The sequence below is a fragment of the Acanthochromis polyacanthus genome, chromosome 21, assembly GCF_021347895.1.
Source record: "Acanthochromis polyacanthus isolate Apoly-LR-REF ecotype Palm Island chromosome 21, KAUST_Apoly_ChrSc, whole genome shotgun sequence".
Classification (NCBI taxonomy): domain Eukaryota; kingdom Metazoa; phylum Chordata; class Actinopteri; family Pomacentridae; genus Acanthochromis; species Acanthochromis polyacanthus.
Window position 1 is genome coordinate 2,242,030 of NC_067133.1, and position 10,957 is coordinate 2,252,986.

The window sequence follows — 10,957 nt, forward strand, 5'->3', positions numbered from 1 at the left end:
CGGACCAGTAAAATCACAGCAACATGACCGAGAAATAACCACAACTCCAGATTTTTCCTTTGTTTTCATGCAAAAAGTACATTCTGAAAACTTAAGGAACTATCTTTTACAAAATATCATGAACAACCAGAAATTTCTAAAGAGAAATAAATCCAAGTTCAACAGTTTTATGCCCCAGTTTATCATTTAGACATTACAACTTACAGATCACAGAGTGTCTACAAAGGAAGAAAACATTTAGTCAAAGCTATCTGGAACTGATCGATACAGTATTTTACTTAAAAAAAAACAAGAAAACAACAAAAACAAGACAAAATATTACAAAAACGAGACACAAAATGATAAAAGTGAGAAACAAAATGGAAAAAAATGAGACAAATGACACGAAACAAAACAAAAAAGAGACAAACAAATGAGACAAAAAGACACAAAACGACAAAAATGGTACACAAACAAAGAATAAAGCAAAACACAAGATGACAAACATAAGACAAAAAACAAGCGACAAAAAAGGAAACACAAATCGAGAATAATGTGAAACTAACAACACAAGTCAGACAAAAAAATCACAAAAACGATATAAAAAACAACAAAAACATTAGATAAACAGCAAAAACCTGCAAAAAAAGACAAAAAACAACAAAAACAAGACAAAATTTTTCAAAAACGAGACACAAAACGACAAAAACACGAGACAAACGACAAAAGTCAACAAAAATATTACAAAAGTGAGACACAAAACAACAAAAGAACAATGAACAATTGAGTTTATGATTGAAACAACTTGTCACGGCCTAGAAACTATTTTAAATTCACACTTTTACAAATGTACAATTTGCACTTAATGTCTTTTTTGTAATTTTTACACTTGCAAAGTCGTTAGTCTGGCCGGATTGGACCCTCTGGAGGCCCAGTTTTGGCTCGTGGCCGCATGTTTGACACCCCCGATTTAGAGAAAATTAAGTTCAGTATTAGAAGTTGTTCACAGAAAAAGAAGAGAAAAAAAAAAAAGGAGAAAGAAAAAAAAGAATTTGTTCAGACAATTTTAAGAAGACTTGGAAGACTTTTCTGTCCTTAATCAATACTATGTCATCTTTGGACCATACCTAAGTTTATATATTATTAATATAATTCATTTATTGCATTTTCACTAGTTTTATTTTTGTTTTGTTTACTTATTTGTCTGGTATATTTTTGTTGTGCTTTGTTTTGCTTCTATTGTCAATGCTGGTGTTTTTGTTACCTACAATTATCTTCATCTATGTGTGTAGGGGGGTATATTGTGGAGAAACACAGAATTGGTTTATTTGTACCTTGAGGAGAATGTATGTGATGCTGAAAACCTCATAAAAACACATGGTAAAAAATGAATAAATACTGATCCTGGAGCACCAAATGCATGTAGACAAATCTGCTACATGGAGAGCAGTGGGACTCTTAGCAACATTTCAAAGTTTCATCCATGAACAGATTTGAAATATGACAGACCTGTGAGGTAATTACAGAGAACTGCAAACATGAGATGAGATGGAGGCTCGTAGCAATCACTGAGCCCAGAATATTTGTGGGAATTTAGAGTTGGGAGTGAGTTTATATTTCTGTAATTTCATACTTAGTGTCTTTAAATATGAGCATTTCACAGCAGAACTATGTGACAGATTCACCATGGAGAAAGGCTCTGAAATACATTTAATAGCGTCATTCAGAGAGATAGACTTTCCACTGAAAGGTTTTGAAAGGAGACAGCCAAACTGTGATCGCTGAAGGCGTTTCAAATCAGAGTTTTAATCTCAAGCTTGAACTGTTTGAACGTTTGGGCTGCAGGTGTTGAACAGTTAAACAGTGTGAGGTGAAAAAGAGATGAAATGTCAGTCAGCAGCTTGACAATGAAAGTAATTTAAATGTCAGCCGAAGAGTGAGAGACGGAAGCAGTAGGAAGGTAAGCGAAACTGAAAATGACAGAAAGAGTTGACTTTCAGCTCAACTTTAAGTTCCAGGGACAGGTGAAGTTTCCGAACAGTTGATAGTTGAAGCATCAGTCGGTGTATAAGCAGTGACAGCGGTTAAAGGTCAGCTCAAGTCCTGCTTTATTTGTTGGAGAGAAAAATCCAGTGGGAGGTTATTTTGTAAAAGTTAAAAGCAGTTAAAAATATCATTTGGACTGTTACAGGGATAGTTAGTTTTAAAGTGAGGCTGTAGGAAGTACAGTATATGTCAATACACTGCAGAAAATTCATATTTAACCCTCCTGTTGTCCTCATTTACAGGCGCCAAAAAATATGGTTTCCATGTCTGAAAAAAAAATCCAAAAATTCAGCAAAAAAATCCCCCAAATTTCTGAAAATTTGCAAAACATTCAGGAAGAAAATTCCAATAATTCCTTAAAAATTTCCCTTAAAAATTTTATTTAAAAAAAACAAATTTGGCAAGAAAATTCTTGCAAATATTTTCAAAAAATGAGTAAAAACCTCCCAAAAAATCCTAAAAATATCTAAAGTGATTAAATATATATATCAGTAAAACCTCTAATATTTTCTTTAAGAACATTCAAATAAAATCAACCAAAATCCAGCAAAATTTTGGATTTTGGTTGATTTTTATTTGAATGTTCTTAAGAAACATTTTTAACATTTCTTTTTTTTCCACCAAAAAATGTTAAAAGATTTCCTAAAAATGTTGAAAATGTGGACATCAGAAGTTTCACTGTGAAATATATATATTTTTCCACATTTTCAAACTTCAAAACGGGTCAATTTGACCCACAGGACGACACGAGGGTTAAAACATGAGTTCAGACTTCAAGGGATTCTTATGAAATAATCCTAAGAAACAGATCCTGTCAACTTACAGGACGGGGTTTTCTGTGTCGTCACTTTTCATCCATGCATGTATGCCTGCATCACTCCCATATTGCAACTCATCATTGTGTAACGTAGTGCAGTTTTAGTGTTTTAACAGGTGAGCTGCTGTGAGTTGGGAGGTAGAAAGACTTCAAAGATGTACACATTGCAAAGCAAACAGAGTCACATTTAAACCGTTTTAAGGCAGCAACAGAGTACTAATAAAAGAAAAACATGTAAATGTGTAGCTTTAATACATAGAGATGAAGTTTCAGGGGTTTAATCAATGACCACAGGGGGGATTTAAAACACCAAAGTCACACAGCGGTGGAGCAAACAGATGGGGGCTAATCACAGGGTTGGTCATTCAGTCCCCAGCTCCTCTTGTCCACATGTCAAAGCGTTGCTGGAAAAGACACTGAGCCTCAAATTGGTCCCGACAGTCAGACTGGCACTTTGTGGGGTAAAAGCCCAGCATAAATGCAACCACTTACCAATTACCATTTAGGCAGCAGGGAGCCACGGATGCCGCCGGCTCTCTGAAAGCGCCTTAAGTGCTGAAAGCAATGGAACTGTCACTTAAGGAGTAAAAGATAAAAGCACTCAAATTATTGAACGAACTGAGCCGAAACCTGTTGAAATGTGCACGTCGTTCAGTTGAAGTTCCAGTTGGCGCCGACAGCAGTTGAAGCGTCAGATCCTTTGCTCTGATTCAACGTGGCAGCATTTGAAGGCTAACATCCATTCTTTATACACCGCTTTATCCTCACTAGGGTTGTGGGGGGTGCTGGAGCCTATCTCAGCTGACTCGGGTGAAGGCAGGGGACACCCTGGACAGGTCGCCAGTCTGTCACAGGGCTACATATACAGACACACAATCACACTCACACTCATACCTACGGGCAATTTAGCATATTTTTGGAATGTGGGAGGAAGCCGGAGTGCCCGGAGAAAACCCACGCATGCACAGGGAGAACATGCAAACTCCATGCAGAAAGATCCCAGGCCCACCCCGGGATTCGAACCGGGGATCTTCTTGCTGCAAGGCGAAAGTGCTAACCACTACGGCACCGTGCAGCCCTTGAAGGCTAACAGCTGAAACTTATTCATCACTGCAGTAATTATCCAATGGAAGGCTCTTACCTGTTTACTTAGTTAAAACCAGGTGGCTATTTTTTTTTAACCAGCCAGTAACTAAAGGTGGAATCAGTATTTCTAATCCAATACACATTTGCTAGCTTTCCATTCTGTGTTGAAATCAAGTGTCTTGGGCTAATTCGTGCATCTTCATTCCAGTGTTTTCTGTGCACGTTTGTTGCCCATTACGTCAGTTTAAATGAGGGCACTTAGAGCAAAAGTGATGAAAAACACCCACTCCACCTTTAATTATAATGAAGACATTTACTTTGTATCCACCATAAATACAGCCTGGCAGCGTAGAAAAGGCTTATTTTGAATTATGATAGGGATCGATATGTAGTTGCCGAACTGTTTGTGTCATAATTGACATTGTTGCTGTTTTCAGGCCTAAAATCAGCAAACACCACATGGCATTTTTACAGAGAATTTCTTCTAAATATTATATATGCAACTGAGTTAAATTAAAATTGAAAGTAATGTATAAAGATATTGTAGTAAACCTGCTGACTTCTATATAATAAATGGCTCAGAAAGTCTTGGAGTCTTACAGGAAGTGACATCATGTGGAGCAGGTCATGTGATCTGGAATTAACACACTTCCTTGAGAGGTGTTTTTGTAACGGGGAACTTCTCGGACACAGATACAATTTATTATTTTCCAAATAAAAATTGATATATTGCCAATAAATAAATATCTGTCATGATTATCTCAACTGAATGAAAAGAACACAATCAAACTATTTTTGATTAAACTCATTTTTATTATTGTTTAGCTAATTAGAAAGTGGTTGTTTTTAAATTTGGATGGTTGTTTAGTTGACATTTTAGTGATATCCAGTCATTTTTTATTAATAAGTGATTGTTTCCATAATAAATAATGATGGAATTTATAAAGACATGACCACAATGAACATAAAAACACGAGTTTTTTTTACTTTTAATAAAAATGTATGCAAGATATATCACATGGACTTTGAGCCATATGTTGTAATAAAAATAAGATGTGACAAATAAAGCATTTGTTAATAAAATTGCACTCAGTATTTTCATAAATCTTGGCTATGCCCCTGTTGAGCTCACTAGTAGTACAGCATGAAAATGAAATAATCATCAAGTTCAACCCCAAACACTGCAGACACTAAACTTCTCGGACTTTTACTACATTTCTGTGTTTGTTATTTGCGATGTGAAACGACATAACGATACGGCAGCGAAGCACAGCAGATTACCATAAACAGCCTGCTGGAAAGTAGAATTCGGCATTAATTTCGCCGTCCAAGAGACATGCTTATTTATGCACGGTCACATTCCCCCACTCACACACAGACACACACAGAAAGACAAACTAAGCATGGGTCTTTTAAACATTTCACAGAGAGAAGAAGAAGAAGAAGCACACACATGGAATTTGGACACTTTATTTGGGCATGATGGGAGAAGGGAAGGGCCTGAGCTGACTGGGAGAGCGCTGCAGATGTAATGTCTTGTGAAGGAGGAATCCCTCACACTAAAAATAACAGACTAAGTCAGATATTTGGGCTTGACTGTTTACATTGGCCCTGCGTTCATCTGACACATAAGCTAACAGGTCACGTCTGGACGCATTTATTTTGTTGCAAAACGTCGTGCGGATTGAAGCGGATGAGCAAGGAGTTCGTCTTTGTGGAAAAGACAATAAACGTGTCAGAGTTTTATCAACTGAGAAATTTAGGGATTATGTGCTTTGTATTTACAGTATTTTAGCTTTAAATAGCTGCCTGTGTTTTATGAGAGCACGTTTTTAAAGAGCTTACTTCGAACGGCCGATTCAAACAAAGCAGAGGTTTAACTGTCCTCTGATTTACTATTTCTAATTTCTAATGGGATGGAACCTGAGTGTGCACACTTTTCAGAGAAAGCAGGGATACGTCATGAGACAAAAACCCCACCGGAGAGGCATGCTGGAGCTCCAGGGTGAACGTAAAGAAATGCTGTTACGGCATGAGGCTGAGAAGGAGTCGTAAAATCTGACAAAATGCAGGCAAGAGGGCAAAAACCGTGGAGGAAGAAAGATGCGAAAACGCAGGAAGGAAGGAAGGGAATGGAGGAGATTAGTGCAGTTTGAGAAACTTTCAGAAGCATTTTCGCTGTAAGCCGCTTGTCCCTCCACCCACCGAAACCTCGGCTCGCTCAGCTCCGTCTGGCTATTTATGGTAGAAGGCCTCAGGATCCTTCGCAGCTCACAGGAGCTCTGAGTTCTGAGTTCATGGCATCATAATTCCAACCTGTCGCTACAGTAGGACAGGAAGCTTCAAACAAACCTGGATTTGGTCAATGAAACCGCAAACGTCAGCTCAGATCCATCACTAGTTGGAATCATGTTCTTGTGTTTATATCTCCACTTGAAAAAAATCACCATTCCTTTGAAGAATTGGAAACTTTATTGAGCTTTCAATCTTCATTAACTTTGACTGCTTTCTCTTGTTAATCTCCAGATCTTACACTTAAGCTTAAACTTCTGTTCATTTTACCACTCTATTTGACATTTGCAGATGTCATTCATCTTGTTCTGCCTTTATTTTTTACTGCTCAACTCTTTTTACAACTAAACACTTTCAACAAAGTTTATCTTTTTCTTTTTGACTGATGTCCTTTTATTCCTTTCGGGTCTCTCGTATTCATATTTCAACAAAAGGTTAATCAAAAGTAAACGTGCTCTGAAAGTGACCCTTCCTTTAGCGTTTCGTTCATACACAGACTGGTTGTATACACAACAACCAACAAAGCTTTAACACACTCTAGCATTTTAAAATCACTTGTCACTCCTTCGCTCATCTTGTGTTTGTTCTGCTCCACTTCATGTGTTTCTGTTTCCCAAATAGACTGGAGTAGAACAGACAAAGTTCAGAATGAGAAGCAGAGGAAAGCTGCAAAACATCAGTAGAGACTCTTACACTGAGCTGAAATGAAACAAGAACATATACATTAGGTAAATAATATAAACTATCTATTTGGTTTTAAGTCTTAGGACTTCTAGTGGAACAGGAGGATGGAATCCCATACACTGGCAAACAGGTAGATCATACAACACAAGAAAAAAGCAACATCAGGCAGAACATGAAAAGGAAACAACTGGACGACTCACGAGAACACTAAAAGACAAAGCCGAAAAAGAAAACTTAAAATCAGCCATCACGGACCACTGCAAAAGAAACAACCACATTATGGACTGGGACAAGGAGAGGATCATAACATCGGAGGCTAACAAATACAGACGATGGATTAAGGGGGCCAGGAAACAGGCGAGCAGTTCCATGAACCGGGATGAGGGGGCTACACCCTCTGGCATACCTGAGATTCCATCCTCCAGAGACTATCGGACAGCGGTTGATAAAAACAACACGTCATTACTCGTCACATGACGCTTTAAGGAAGACTGCAGACATGGTTGAAACATGTCAGCAAGGTGAAATGATCTTTTCCTTATTTAGCCGTCGGTAAAAGAAGTAACGCTGTTCTAAAGTAAAAAGCAAAAAAATTTCAAAGGGAAGGTCTCACATGCACTAACGTTCAATAATGTGCAAACATGGCTGGACAAGCTACTCAAGGAGGTTTGATTTTATTCTCTGTCAGGGACACCATTACTCCACTACATCTTTATGTAGCAGATGGTTGTTTGCTGCTAAATTAATGCTACATTTATTTCAAAATCTCCCATTTGAGTTTTTAACTTCCTCGTGTTTTTAACTCCAAAAGCTTCCGCTGTTGTTTACTTCAGTTGCTTTCACTGGATCACTGGACACACATGCATCACTTCATCTTTTGCTTTTCCAGTGTTTACACTTCAAGTTCATTCAAGTAGTTACTCAATCCAGTTGTTGCTCTTTAACTTGCGTTTCCATTGCTTTCATGTGATTCTCTTCTGTCGACATTTCAACTCCTTTCAGCGTAAAAGTCTGAATCAAAGTCTCCACAACCGCCACTGTACACATAGTTTACTTCAACTGCTTTCAGTGTTTATTACTCTCACTTCAGCTGACATCTTTCAATTTAGCCACAGCTAACATTCAGATTTCTACCAGGACTTCCATTTCAGCCGACTCTGACTGTAATTTATCAACTGCACCTCAGCAGACACTTCAATTCCTTTCAATGTTTGGAATATAAAGGTGCCATATGGTGAATATCCATTTTTATTCTTTTTTTATGTTGTTATAAATGTGGATGTGAATAGCAAAAGCTGTTAAGATATGAAAATATGCACTTCTGCCATTCCTCAAGGTGCCCCATGACTCAATCAATCAAGAGCCATACCATTCGGCGTAGGCGATCATTTCTCCCCATCAAATCCGATCTTTTGCTTTCTGAATTGTGAGTGATGATGGTTCCATGTGTAGCCATCTGACATTTTCATTCTCCGCCTTGTGACGATATATTCCAGGGTCTCTTTCCCCATGTTGTGCCAAAAAATGCTGCTTGCCATTTCCTAATTTTGCTCAGTAGTGTATAACTTGTGTTTTAAAACATCTTTGTTGGTTATTCGGGCCCTAGAAGATATACGTATAACTAGCTAGCCTCGAATTCAGCCCAAGTGTGATTTAAAACCTAACTTTTTTCCTTTTTTTTTGTTGTCTGCATTTATTCTCATTGTTTAACTCCACGGAAGGGGTGTCAACACTTTATGAGATTAATGCATATTTTAGTCTTGCAGCCAAATATTTTATTATTTAGTGCATGCGTGTGACCATCACCAGCCCTCCCTAAAAGCTAAGCTGACACTCTTTATTACAATTCCCCGTTAAGAGCCAGGGAGGGCAGTGCTACACCTGAGTGGTGAGGTGAAGGGAAACAAAGGGTGGACAAGACGGAACAGGATGGACAGGGACTAGCAAGTGGTGCTATTAAATCTTAAGAATATCAGATGCTGTGTTATTTCCAACTATTAATTACCCAAATTTAAAACCTAACTAACCAATAGTCATCCGGCTTATACAGAGATGTTCTTCCTGGAAGGGGCGGGAACAGCAGCAGCTCAAATGGTTTGTTTAGAACAGCCCTAAAACCAGGAGCTGACACACTGTGAAGACGTGTAAGACTTCCTCCTTCCATCACTTTCAATTCAACCTGTAAAACATGATTCCAGGTCACGGCTCTTTGCTGCAGGTCCTCCCCCATTCTTCTCCCTACTTTCCTGTCTCCCTCTTGACTCGCCTTTCAAATAAAGCCAAAAAAGTAACTTAAAAAAATCCAAAAAAAACATGTAAAACATCACTTAAACTTCCATTTCTGTCACCACTTCTGTTTTAACTGCTCATTCAAATTCTTTTACCGTCATAAATTTGACTGAAACCTCAACTGTTTCCGCATTTTAACTGTTTTTAGATACAATTTCTCCTGAAAAACTCTCCTTAGGACTAAATGAGGATGTGGTGAATGTCATTCCTCTCCGCCTTGTGCCACTGGGACTTGAAGGAAGGCTAAGGCAGCACCAAATAGAGCCTGTCGCTTCCTTTCAGTCGCTTTCACACGTCCTAATCTTGGCTCTGACTCATGGACTCATGACACCTTTGGCTGAGGCAGGTGGTGACACTGAGGTGCTGCTTGTTAACAAGACGGCTTTAAAACCATTTCAATCAACTCCTGCCAAGGGTTTAAGCACCTTGTAAAACGGGCTCCGTTTATAGCTTCTCCAAAAGTCTGGAATGTCCAATTTTTATATATTTTTTTTTGATATGTGTTTTTGTTTCCCCCAGTCTGGGAAAGGTCTTGGGCATAAATTCCTCCTCAAATAGGCATATCACTATAATCTATTTGTTTTTACTCGCTCAATACTGCGGCAGAGTGACTTGTGGTGTGTACAAGGAGCAGATATTGGCCCTCGTAATGAGGAAAAGCGGAGGCTTGACATTTATAGACATGAATTCATTAAGTTAAAATGTCTGACAAACACACAACTGACACAAGGTAAACACACAGAGGAGGCTTTGGCGGTCGTACAGGACGAGCCACGCTACGAAAACAGCACAATCTGTGTACTACGACGGATCGGGGTGACGACAGAGGCTGTATTTTAGTAACATGCAGGTGTGTTTCTGTGTGTACAAAACACGCAGGTGATGATTTTGGGCCTGAGCTCGGCTGCGGTCGCTCCAAACCGCTGTGAATGTGTGCTGTAGTAGCGAGAAGGAAATTTTCATTGAGCCTCTGTTATGTGACCATGTTTGGTAAAGCTCCTGAGGCACGGACTCTGACCAAGCCCCTTGACCGATTGCTGCACACTCAACACACACACACACACACACGAGATGGATTCAATCACAGACCTGCTGCAGCTCAGACCCCCCCCTCCTCCTCCACATCTTTCACTTTCCACGCTCCTTTACATCTCTCTTTCATCCCTATTTCAGGCGCTCCTCTCCTTTCGCCCTTTCATCTCATTTCGAGGGTCTCGGTATCTGTTTTGTCGTTCCTTTTTTGTTGAGTAACACCATCACAAACCTAGTTTAAACGGAAAAACACAACCACCGAGGAATGGTGCCAGCTACCGGTATTTGGTCTTGGCTTGCCTGGGTGTCATAAAGCTGGTCCGCTGCTGACAAATGGCCGGACAGGTTTATTCTGCTGATGTTTCACGACTGCATGCTGCACAACAGGTTGTCGCTACACTGTAAAACAATATTCTGTGAGGAAACGGTGGACATCTGGCAGCAAGAGTGCCAGGAAATATGATAAAACACTTAAAAAATGTAAGAAAAACTGTGAAAATGTGGAAATAACAGCACGCATCTGTAAAATAATTATGTTTAAGCTGATTTAAATACAGTTAGCTGTGATTTTTTCTTTTCATTCTATTTTTATTCTTATTATATTACTTGTTGTACATTTGTATATATACGTATCCCTATTTATTGTATTTATGTTGGTTATCTTTCATTTCTTTGTTTTCTACTCAATTTGCTCTTCATGCCTGTTTAACTGTCCCCTGGGGACAAAGAAAG